Genomic DNA, 13,324 nt, shown 5'->3' with positions numbered 1-13,324 from the left:
GATTCGGTTGAAAAACTGGTTTGCAAGCAAACTCTTATTTGATTGATAATTTCCAATAATTAAACTATTTTATGTAGAATTGAAAACAAATACTATTATTCTATAATCTTAAATCTTTCTCCTATAAATTTTTAGAAAATTTATAACTAATTAAAATTTCCAAAAAGTTAAAAAAAAATTTTTTAATTATTAAACTGTCTACTTTATAATATGTGCTAACATTTTAAATTCCATAAAACCAAAATTTCATTTGTGATATTCTTTTAACCAAGTGGTTCCAGTCGAAATCAACAAGGTAAATCATCCTTAATGCCTGGGAGGTTATCATTATCCTATTCAGTTTAACATTTGCTTTACATGCTAACATATTGGACAGCTTTTAGAAAACTGGAAAAAAATGTTCATTTTAAGACTAATCAAAAAAATAGATTATGGTCCAAAATACAATAAGAAAGGATACATGTTGTCAGGAAAGCGTCACCACATGCGGTTTAACATCCACTTTAAATGCAAGTATATTTTGGATGGCTTTTAAAGAAAGTCACTTCCAAACTAACCTATCTTTACCCCCCTTTCTCTAAAGTCGATCCTAATCGCTCCCTTTCATTCAAATATCAACTTTTAGTTACTACAATAAATAAGCTCATCACAAAACTTTTCATCATTTTAATCCAAAGCACATTGTGACAAACAAATGAATATGGCTGTGAAAATTTTCTCACCAACCATTAACAGGATGATTTAATCCGTCTATTATTCAATCACAATATTCATTTCTCTGCAATAAAAATACCAACAACATCCGTTCCTGTTTCTTTTCAAACTAAAATAGCTTTTATACAAATTTTTCACCACAATCATTCTGGCAGATTTAACAGAGTTTTTTTGGACAGCACAAGCCAATACATCTTCAAGAAATGCAGGCTCTGATTTTTTTTGCTTCATTTTTCACTCTTCTATTTTAGGATTTGAGACTTGGAAAAAATATTGCGTTCTAATACATATTTAACTTTTCGTTGATTTAAATTGTGGCTTTCGATTTTTAAGTGAAGACTCCCGACTGAAAATAAGTATTCAGATAACAGCTATGGAAAAAAAAAAAAAAAAAAAAAAGTCAAAACATTAATTCAAGGAGGAAACATCTGTCTAGCTACAACAACTGTCAACAATTTCCCTCACTATCTGTACATAAAACTAAATTAAATTCCATGAGCAAAATTTCTACCTGCCCGTGGAACACAATATCAGACTGTTTCCGAGACAACTATAACATGGTTGTTGTCAAAGATGTTATTTTTGAGTAGTCATCTTCAATAATCAATTTCTATCCAATTTCATTCATTAACCCCTTATCCTCGAGTGGCCTCTAGGCCTTGATAAGTAGTGTCTTCTAAAAAAAAAAAAAAAAAAAAAAAAAAAAGCAAACAATTTTCATTGGAGGTCAGGTCTCACTTTCATAGAAAGTCAAATCAAAAGACGATATCTCCCAATTCCCAAGAGATAATTTTTTTTAATAATGAAAATGAATAACTTTAAAGACTAATTATTAGCTCGCCTATTTAAATGATAGTGGATGGCAGGTCATAGCACAGAAAAGACTTCATTTACTTGAAACTCATCTTATCTGATTTTATCAAAGATATTTGCTGGCTTCAATTACAGTTTATCGACTCAGTTGAAAAACTGGTTTGCAAGCAGAGTTTTAAAAAAACTTGACAAAAAGAAAGAAAATAAACTAGACTAGAAAATCACTAGCACCAACAGTACCCTATATATTTTCAAAGCCGCAATCCGTCTATGCATTGAATATTGTTGCCACATCTGGGCTGGTGCATCTACCACTAGTTTTTCGCTCTTAGACAGACCCCCCCCTCTTCCCCCAAAGTCTCAAATTTAATAGGTCTTGCACTATCAACTAAGCTCAAACTTCTATCCCATCATTGAAATGTGTCCCGGTTTCACAAATACTTTGATGAAACTGATGAACGCACGGCACTTGTGCCCCTACAACATACATGACTGACTTGCCAAGCAAAATCTCATCCTTTCACTGTTGAAGCCTCTAGATACCAGAAAACTTTCTAATAGGTTTTTCTCTTGGGCTGCTAGAATTTGGAATTTCCACCTTGTTTCCTGCTTCTCTGACAATACTAACCTGCAGAATGTAATGTGAACAGATTTTTCGCCGCTCAACTCCCTACAGTTCCCCGTTAGACACAATCCCAAATAGTAGCCTCTGATGTTCCAAGTGCCAATATGCCTTGTTTAGGGTGAAAAAAAAAAAAAAAAAAAAAAAAAATCAAGGCCAGGATCAACCCGTAGTAGCTGTTCCATCCCTAAAGATTATCAACCTTCATTCAGAAATAAGGGAAGGTTTATTTTAGTGTCCTTTTTGAAGGATCTGTTGTTAGAGGCCTGATGAGGAAGTGAGAATCGTTCGAATTAAATGATTAAAAAGTTAAGTGAACAAATTCACACAGGTGCATAAATTTAACAAGGTCAAACATCATGCCATAGGGGAATAAAATCACGACCTTAACTTTGGCTCCAAGCCAGTTTCTGCGTATTTGTTTGTTTCCCCAAGATGTTTGGGAAAACCAGCTCTCTATAAAAAGGGGAGTGTCCGAATGAATAGCAATTGTCTGATATGAAGGGTTTTCCCCACATTGATCAAAGCTTATTGCTTTTCCGGACATCCCAGGGAAGAGTGCCAGGGAAATGCAATTCTTCGAATACTTTCGCTTTATTTCTACGAAAAACATGACCAAACACAGAACAGCGGAAATTTTCTAAAATAAAAGTTGTTCAAATAAAAGATAGACACGACGTCCATTCGCAAATCATAGATATTATAATCTAGGGAGCATATTAAAAAGTTTTGAGACAGGGTATCCCCACCCCCGAAAAATGTCTTAGCCAGACATATAAAATAAAAAAAAGAAAAAAGAAAAAAAAAGAAAGAAAACACGCACACATTTTCACTTTTAGCACTAGCAGGGGTGCCCAACATTCCCAGGTGTGTCAGTGTGTGTGTAGGAAAAAGAAAAGTTTTGGTAGGCTCGAACCTGAAGCCTTGAGGTAAAATCAGAAAAGAAAACATTACATATTACCGCTACGCTAAGAGAAGTGAGAATGGTTGAAATTAAATGCTTAAAAAACGCAGTTGCATAAACGAACATCTGCTTTTCTATGTCAAACATCACGCCATAGAGAAATGAAATCATAATTACTGCTGTATTTGTTTGTTTCTCCAAGATGTTGGGAGAAAACCAGCTCGCCATAAAAAGGGAAGTGTCCAAATGAATAAGAATTGCCTGATAGGAGGGGTTTTCTGGACGTCACGGCACAAAAGGCAGAGAACACGACTTTGCTTCCGTAGTTTCGCTTTTACATACAAAAGACACGCACAAATGCACAAGAGGAAGAAATAGTGCGAATTTTATAACATAAAAGTTGCTCAAATAAAAGATAGACACAACCCCCTTTTGTAAATCGGAGATATTATAATCTTGGAAGTACATAAAAAGTTGTAAAAAAACGGTTTAACCCACCCTCCCAAAAGCCTTTGCCGGACATACAAAAAATTGCTCACAGAAACATTTTCACTTGTATATTATAGACTAGTGAGGGGTACCCGGCATTGCCCGGGTGTTTGTAAGTGTGTGTGAAAAAACCCGAAAATGTGAAAAAAAAAAAAAAAAAAAAAAAAAAAAAACAGGTGCCCGTGAAAAAAAAAACGAAGTGTTGACGACACGCAGTTGGAAAATAGTAAAGTGTGAAAAAAAAAAAAAAAAAAAAAACAGGTGCGCATTTTTGATTGACGTGACGGCGATAGCTATTCAGTAGTTACGATTTTGTGTGGGACAGTTTTTAAATAAATAAATAAATAAATCGGTTTGTTTGTTTTTAACTAAGTTCGGAGAAAACCAGTTCCCTGTTTATTAGGGGGAGTATCTTGTCTCTAAACGAAAGCTACTGTCTGATATGACGAAGTCGACATTGAACAAACGTTACTTAGCTCTCTAAAGACCACTGGCTCTGGGCCAGTGATTAGAGTCGCGTTCCGCTTTTTGTTTATACCGAAAACCGAATGTAACGCGTGCCGATGCGGGAAATGTGGAATAATTAACGTTTGAAAGTCAATAAAATTAAATAGACAGGCGAGCTCCGTGGTTAAGTGTGAGATATTACAATTTATAGATGATATAAAAAGTTTTAAGTTGCGAAGCGAGCGAGCGCTTCTCTGAAAGAAGCCTTTTGTGGACATCGAGGAGAAGCGTACACACATACATTTTCGTTTTTATATATATAGATGACTTCAGTCCATCTTTTACATGAAAACCTACTTCTGATTCCAGCATGACGCCATCTTGTAAAAACTTTAATCATATTAGCAGGTTTCCTCATTTTAAACAAATTTTGCTCAGACATCATGCATAAAATTAAATAGATTTTTTATTTGAAATACTTCATTACATAATCTTAAACAAAATAGCCTATAAACAAAATGCGAAAAAAAATTGTAAGTCCCATCATTAACTGGTAACTATAGGGGGAAGGGAGGTTGAATGGGTCCATAAGGCAAATTTTTCTATCTGTTTCTATGAGCATTTTCATCTGTTAAAAGAAAGGCATTTGTCACCCTCACCCTGCCTCTTAAACCCAAACAACTATTCTAAGGAAGCTGTACCTGGCAAACTAAAAACTAGTGTGTGTGTGTGGGGGGGCAGGGTTACATAGAAGTTAGTGTGACAAAGGAAACTTACTGTCACCCCCTCACACACAGATAACACCTGTGTGTGTGTGTGTGTGTGTGTGTGTGTGTGTGTGTGTGTGTGTGTGTGTGTAAAGAAAAAAAAGTGAAGTTTGTAGGGATGAGAAAACAGACATACACAAAGTAGCAAAAGATTCCATCTCTAACTTTCGACATATTTCAACACACACAGAACAAAATGGGTCAGCCTCGACTCTCGGGTGGGTTAGAGGTTGTCAACATAATGAATAAAAAGATTGTCAACATGTCACATCAAGAACGAGACAATGCCATTATTGTAGGAAAGAATGACAATGAAAACCATATTGTGATTTGAGAAAAGGGTACGATTTGTCATTCCTAAACCTAATACATAACTGATGGAGCAGCTATATAATCCTTTGGCCATTTTTCCATTTTTAATAATAATAATAATAATAATAATAATAAAAAATCTTGTAATCTTATGATTAACGTCTGGTGTTGTCCGGGATGCAGTAAAGTCATTTTATTATTTTTTTTACTTGCTATTTGTTTACACATTTTAAAACCAATTAAGAAAAAGAAAGAAATTTCTAGTTGTAAGGGAGACAACTATATTCAATTTAGAACATGAATTATTCCCCTTAATTTTGATGTCATAATTGAAAAAAAAAATGTTTCTATATTGTTGCAGGACATCATAACTTGTCAATAAACTTGTATCAAAGTATGTGCTAATAACAAAACAAAAACACCAAAATGGCTAGTCAGAATCAAAATTTGATATTCCCGCTTATATGCTATTTAGGCCTAACTTTTAAAACTGCACAAGCTGACCTTATTTCTTAGATTTTAACACATTCATCTTGCCGTTAAGAAGCCAATTACAAAACTACTAGTTGTGGACGCACACTTTGACAAGAGCAGGAAGAAAAATCCAACCTTAAAGAATCCTAGAAGTTTAGCCCCTTTTAAAAATTTGGAAAACTTTGAAATGTTAGGAATCAATGTAAGTTTTTCAAACTTAACAATTCTTTAAAATTACATTTTTACTATACTGACTGGGAACAAAATGTAACAGAAAAGATAATCTTGCAGAATGCAATGCAGAAATTTAATCGATAGATACAAACTGAAGCAAATCAAGAAACAATGGTGGAATGAATTATGCAGTTTCCATCTTTTTTATAAAAAGATGGACACACACACACACACACACACACGATTTCGACGTATGAGCTTCCACCACAACAACTAAGTTTCTCAGAAATCCACACAGATGATTTGTTTATAGTGGTGAAGGCTTTGTGTAGAACCAACCACACTCTTTGGTATTACTACCAACCTTTGTCAGTGCAGATGACTACCACAGGACAGAATATACAGTACAACACAGGTTTTTATATCAGTTTCTCCGAGATGCATGTCTTAAAGGCTGGGGGTGCACTACTCCCAGCGAATATACAGATTCCAACCTGGAAATTTCTACGATTATATATAAGATTTGTTGTGTTTTTTAGCGATATTAACTTCGAAACACCATTTTTTTTTTAACTACCTTAGCGAGTTTTTTTAAAGCTCTTTTTTATTATTTAATATATATATATATATATATTAAATAATAAAAAAGAGCTTTAAAAAAACTCGCTATATATATATATTATAGATGTTATTTTATTTGTTAAATCGCAAATAAAATAACATTTACGTAAATCACGATGCATCCAAACAGTCGTGCGAGGTGATCCAGTGGTAAGAGTTTAGGCTTTTTACCAATGAAGTCCAGATTTTGAATCTCACAAGATTCAGCCACTCTGAGGAGTCATAGACAATGAAACATGTCAGTGGATAATTATATTTTAAAAATTAATATATATATATATATATATATATATTACAATCTTGATTGCATTAATGTGGGCTGATGAAAATTCCATATAATGAAAGTTTAGAAATATTTTCTTTTATCAGCAAGTGTAGTATCTGTTCTGATGCTACACTTAGTCTATTCTGTCCTCAATCTAGACAGATTCAATTTTTATTTTTGTTTCAATGTATTTTCTCCACATTAAAAACTGACCTTGTGCTTCGTTTTGCCCTCATAGCCACGCAAGTAAATAAGAGCATGTTCACTGCACAAATGTTGAATCGTTAAAATAATTGAAATTATGGAGAGGGGGGGGCGCTGAATAAAAAATAACTATGTAGAAAAGTTCTTACATTTCTACAATACTAAAAGTTAAAACTGAATCAAAAAAAAAAAAAAAAACTTGTTAAAAATCCAAAAGTCGATCACTGTTTAGTAAGAAATGGCATCATGAAAAGCATCATATATATATATATATATATATATATATAATTTTTCCGATATAATTATTTCATAAAGTTTAAGTTAATGTCAAACTTTATTAAAATGCACTGAAGAAATATATAAGAAAATAAAATTAATTGTTAACTCGCATATCCTTATCTCAAAAAGTCAGTCAGTTGCTTGTTCTATCTTTAAAGGGCGTAAACCAAGTTTAGTGATGGTGGATGGTCATGCCTCATGCTGATCACTGTTTCCAAGAAAAGTGGGCGGGTGATGATGATGGTGATGATGATGATGATGCCTGGAGAGAGGGGGGGGGTTAAGATGCAAGTCAGCTACTTGACACGTGTAAATAGTTGCGTAGGGCGAAATACACTCATTGCAACGTGGAAGTTTTTACAGAATCCTAAGAACTAAAATACGGGGGGGGGGGGGTAACTAATTTTTTACATATAATTTCGACATGATACATAAGTACGTAATGCTTTCACCTGAAATACGTCGGTTTAAAAGATTAATCTACAACTACCTAATTTTTAATAATTGTTGATTTACAAGAACTGAGGGCGAGATGATATAAAGGTCGAGCTTAATGTGGAGAGGGAGCTTTTCTAGACGCGACAAGGGCGTTTCTCACGGTTGTTAAAAAAAAGAAAAAAAAAATGGCTGGTCAGACGGACAGGTTGGCAGCGAGAGTTCCTCAGGCAATAAACTCATCCCCTACCATTCAGAGGTGGTAACGCCTGGAAGAACTAAACACATACGTCGCCTTAACTTTGAATTATTTATTCGAAGAAAATGTTTTATAAAAATGTACATTTTAAACAAATCAGGCACAATGCCATTCGAAAATGTGGGAAGATGGGCGTCTTTGATGATCCCTGGTCACTAATAAAAAAAAAAAAAAAATAAATAAAATGTCTTAAACCACTCACCATAATACCACATTTACTTCAGGGGGCCTGTCTTACTTAAAGTTCTTTAAATCGGGAAAAAAAAAAAAAAAAAAAAAAAAAATTGTTGAAAATAAATCTATCTATATACAAGAATTTAATTAAAACAAAATTGTCAGTTTGTCGGATCTAAAACGACTTGCGCGTTTTGTCCACTAATAATTATAAAAGAGTCACTATTAAAGACAAAAATGTGGACTTTAAAATAAGTGAGAAGAAATGATTAGATTCTGAATAATCTAGTGTATAGTTAAATGTTCCCAGTACAAAATTGTTATAACGTTATCATAACATTCCCTACTTTAACGATGCCACTAAACAAATATAAAAAGAAACAAATTAGAAAAATGGAAAAGACGTGCGCGCTATGCGTATAACGCTTTAAATCCGTTTTATTGGAAAAATTTAACCAATGAATGAGCAGGTCAGACGTTTACAAGTAAAAAGTTTTCAAAGAAAAAAAGAAAAGTTTCCTCACCTTGTTTTAGTCAAGAGAGGTAGAGGCGATATTGAATTTATTTAGTTCATACCTCCTTTCCAAATTTGTGGCCGTAGGCCGCCGTAAACTACCGCTCCATCAAAACGGCCAGAATTAAAAACAAAGTCTTAAAATCTTATAATCAATTTATTAATATTTGCTAGAATTTTTTTCATAAAAAAAAAAAAAAAATCCAAACATTAAAATTTGCTTATTCAATTATATTTCACCATTTATGCTTATTCAATTATATTTCACCATTTATGAAGCAGAAGCTCGATGTATGTTAAATATACAAATAAATTACAAAAAGTCTAAATCCCAAATTCCAAGAAGAATTGGACATTTTAACATGCTGAAATAAATAAACGGTAAGATGAACAACTTGTCATATATATATATAATATATATATAATATATATATATATATATATTATATAATATATATATATATATATATATATAATATATATATATAATATATGTGTGTGTGTGTGTGTGTGTGTGTGTGTGCGTGCGCGCATGCGCAAACATTGCAGTTTGAAAGTCTAGATTTAACTTAAATCGTTGTTCAAGATCGTTTAATAAAAAAAAAATCAGTTCACTGATGGCGGCTTACGGTCAAAAATTCGAAATGGAGAGTTAAAAAAAACAAAACAAAAAAAAAACAGATGCAATGAAGTTAGAGCAAGAATGAGTAAGTTTTTTGAAGAGGCCAAATATGTCATCCTGCTGACCTCCCCCCACAGGAAGGCACCTGTTCATTTTGGTAAGAGGTTGTAAGAAAAAGGTTACAGAAAGTTTATAATAGGACATTAAAAAATATACCTAAAAAGAAATAAAGCGTGGAAGAAAGAATATTCTGTCAAATATAGGTTATTTATAACCTGAAAAAGTATATTTTCAAGTGTTTAGGAAGCTTAATGAGTACAATCTCATTTCAATATTAATATTTCAGATTTGCATTAATTTTTTATTATTATTCATAGTTATTAGACACTAATTAAGGAAAAATCCTTGAATTTCAACTTCTTTTGAAATTTAAACATTCAAGACATTTTCTACAATCAAAATCATTTGACCGAAATCGGAATATTATTAGGTTTTGATTTTAGTCTTTGAAAGGAGATAAAAGTGGTGCAAATTTTTACTTGTCTTAGGGCGGGTATTCTTCCAGCATCTTTTCTTTTTTTTTTTTTTTTTTAACTTTCTTTCCACCTTTACAAGGACTGTTCTAGGTTCTCGGGTATGCTGAAAACTAATATCACATTTAAATTTTGTGCAGACAAGTTGTTTTCTGGATATTAAGACCTTTAGTATCCAATGTAATCTCACTAGTGGCCATATTCACCCCCCCCCCCCGCCCAATTGAAAATTAATAATGTGCATACGTGTTACAAACACACTCCTCCTTACTGACATTAGGTAATACATTGGGGGGGGGGGTGCTTATGTAGTTTTGGTACCGCGACCGCGCTATTTTAAATAGTTTTGTCAGGTTAAATTCAAGTTTCACGATATCTTTTTATTAAATTTTTAGGTGGAAGCACAGAATAGTTACAAAACATCTTCCCCTCCCCATGTTAAGAAAGACTTTCGAAATAATGTCATTATTTCAGCGCGGTACCAAAAGAAAGTCTTAATATCTAGAAAATTACTTGTCTGCGCTAAATTTCAATGCGATATTCGTTTTCAGCATATTCGAAAACATGAAAGACGTCATTTTAAAGGTGAGTGTTAACGTTGAAAGAATGTAAATATTTACCGAATTCTTCCCCCCCATTACGAAATCTTTCGAAATAAATAGTAAAAACGGTTTACTTTAATGAATGAAAAACAAAAATACTGTAGTAATACAAATGTCGCGTGTAAACAATCGATAAAGTTGTGACATTTAAAACGATCAACAATAGTAAACAATATTGGATTCGATTTTGGTTTCAGAATCTTTGAGATGATGGATACATTTGGATTATTATTCTCATCACGACGTTTCGGTAATCAAACAGATGAATTCCTTTACAATTTAGGAACCCGAACGAAATTTCGCACTGAACTGTTAAGATTTTCAAAATTCATACAAGAATTTTGGACGCTAACTCATTTAGTTAATAATCAGCTCTAAGTGACAATCTTAGAAAGATCGAAGGTTCGAGCTTTAATACAGGCGATAATAACTCAGAATAAAATATATTAACAGTTTAGGTGAAATAAAAACAATTTACCCTCGTGAATATTAAAGTAAAACGTTCAGTTCGAAATTCCGTTCCAAATTCCGGCTAGGTGCACTTGCGGAAGGCCAGAGATTATGTCGGCCGAAAACATTGTGGAAACAAATAATCAAGGCGAAAACACTTCGAATAATACAAAGTGTTGAATTGACAGAGGCAAGGATAAAAAAAAAAGTTGCAAATTTGTAGATGACCCCTCCTCAAAGAGATTCTTTTTTTTTTTAAGGCAATTATGAGTGAATACAAAAACTGTCTGAAAGAGAAAATAATTATTTTCTAATATCAACCTGTAAAATGAAAATGGAGGTACTTATGCACTTTTGTTACCGTGCTGAAATAACGTTATTTAGAAAGCCATTCTTACCATGAGGAGGAGGGTGTGTTTTCTAACTATTCTCTATTTTCACTTAAAATTTTAATTTAACTTGAAAATACTATTAAAAACAATATATATATATATAGCGCGGTAACAAAAGTGCATAAGCACCGAAAATGATATTTCCGGACTAGTCTAGCTTTTTAGGGCAGTTAATATTTTTTATCACTAACTTAGAATCGCCGAGAAACAAAAAATAAATAACGCACAGGATTTATCTCCTATTAGAGCAAACAAAGACAAATTTAAGTAATTACCCTAAAACGCTACACAATGGCCCAGAAATGGGATCATTTTACGTTACTGATCCCACATTATAAATTCTAAAAAAAAATTAAAAAAAATTCTTTCCACCTAATTTTTCAGAGTATCCTTTTTTGGAGGCGAGGATTTAGCATAGGATCAACAATAAAACTATTTTTTCAAGTGGAAAATTATGGAATTTCAAAAACTTTGACAATTTCATAAAATCACGACTATTTTGTAAGTCTTAAAATAAAATACAATCAAGAAACAAAAAAATATTTAACAACGTTTCATTGAATAAATAAAAACATGTGTCCCAAAATGAATGTTCCATAGTAAATATTAAGATTAAAAATAGTATAACATTTCGAGACCGTCTACGATCTGTCCCAAAAATGTTTGTTCCTATTTAGATGTTAACATTATTAAAAAAATGTGACATTCATTTCGGGACACGTGTAAGTTTTTAAAGTTATATATACATATATAAGGGGGGGGGGAGAGAAAAAAGCGGCTTAATTTTTTTTTTTTTTTTTTTTTTGTTCTTTAAAGCGGGGAAGATCAAAGAAAGATCTATGCGAGTAGTTAATATAAATACTTACTGTGAAAGATTTTTTTTCGGAAGACAGACGAGTTTGGCAAATGAAAATAAACACCTCAAACAAAAACAAAAAAGAAAGGTTTCAGTCAGTAATGAAAAGGGGGTTAAAAAATAAAGCCCCTAAATAGAAACGAATCTCTCACGATAACGTATTATGCAATAATAATGAGAGATAAAAAGAAGACGGCTGCAGAGAGCGACGTTGTTTGTTGATTAAATGTCCAATAAGAAAATGACGGTCAGTTTGGCACTTACCAGGCTTTAAAAACACAGCGAGCAGGTTTGCCGTCAATGGCCTTCCCGGATTCCCCCTCCTTCAAAGCCTGGCCGCCTCGATTTAAAAATTCACCAATCAGAAGAGTGTTTAGAGCTATCACGTGGTCGTAGTTAACCAATCGTCTGCTGTCAACGTGGCTAACCGGTGCGCATGGTCGGAAGTTACCCGGTGAAATCTTAAACCTAACCTAAAATAAATAAATGCATAAAATCCACAATAAATGAATGAATGATTAAATAAAAAAAAGTTTAAAGAATTAGAAAAAAAAAATATATTTCTATGCGCTTTGTTAGTTTTAACCCAGAAAATAGAGTGATGTAATAATAAAATACTGTTGCTAGTAAATGCTGAAAAAAAAAAAAAAAAGCTAAGAAGAATATTGGCCACGAATTAGAGAAATATTCATCGCAATCAGTAACTCTTACACAGAAAAAAATATTTTAGTTTAAAAACCCGGAAATTTCGGACTAGTTACTGATATTTCTGTTATTAAAATTATCTGCTATTGAAACAACAATTTAACTATTGCCCATTTACATATATATATATATATATATATATATATATATATATATATATATATATATATATATATATATATATATATATATATATATAAGTTACATCCACCGAAATGGTGTGAAAATATATATATATGTAATTTCACCCCAAACAAGGCACATTGCCACTTTGCTGCAGGGGGCTACTATCAGGGACATAAGCTACAGGGGTACTATGTGGGGAGTTGGGCAGCAAGATGTCGGTTCACATTACACTTGAACTTTTGCATGTCAGTACAGTTGGAGAAGCAGGAACTCGGAAAGGAATTCCAAAGTCCAGCAGTTCTGGGGAGGAAATTACTGGAGTAGAAGGCTCTCTTACATCTAGGGATCTCAACTGTGAAGTGGTGGGATTTTGCTGCTTGTTGGGTTTGTCTTACGTCGAGAGGGCGCAAGTGCTTGCAGTTCGTCAGAGCATTCACCATTGAAATACTTGTAGAACAGGCAGAGTGGTGCTACATTACGTCAATGGGACAGAGGCTGAAGCTTAGATGACAGTTAAAGACCTATTAGGTTGGCAACTATCTTTTGAACCCTATCTAGGAGTGAGAGACTA

At 33.0% G+C, this 13,324-nt stretch overlaps 1 protein-coding gene across 6 annotated transcripts in view; it reads right to left on the bottom strand.

Annotated features, from left to right (window-relative positions):
• The window catches only part of LOC145266402 (calumenin-like), a 51,841-nt gene extending 39,490 nt beyond the window's left edge, over window positions 1-12,351 (bottom strand). For 2 of the 6 annotated variants that reach the window (XM_080122053.1, XM_080122049.1), the window contains exon 1: window positions 11,933-12,168. The gene's annotated coding sequence lies outside the window, so the exon portion shown is untranslated. The other 4 variants (XM_080122051.1, XM_080122055.1, XM_080122054.1 and 1 more) reach the window with 4 other exon arrangements.
• Between the last annotated feature and the right edge of the window lie 973 nt (window positions 12,352-13,324).

Source organism: Euprymna scolopes, chromosome 41, assembly GCF_053919585.1.
Source record: "Euprymna scolopes isolate OS-2025 chromosome 41, ASM5391958v1, whole genome shotgun sequence".
In the NCBI taxonomy this organism is placed as follows: Eukaryota; Metazoa; Mollusca; class Cephalopoda; order Sepiida; family Sepiolidae; genus Euprymna; species Euprymna scolopes.
Note: the sequence above shows the minus strand (reverse complement) of the source record. Positions and strands in the feature narration are given on the sequence as shown.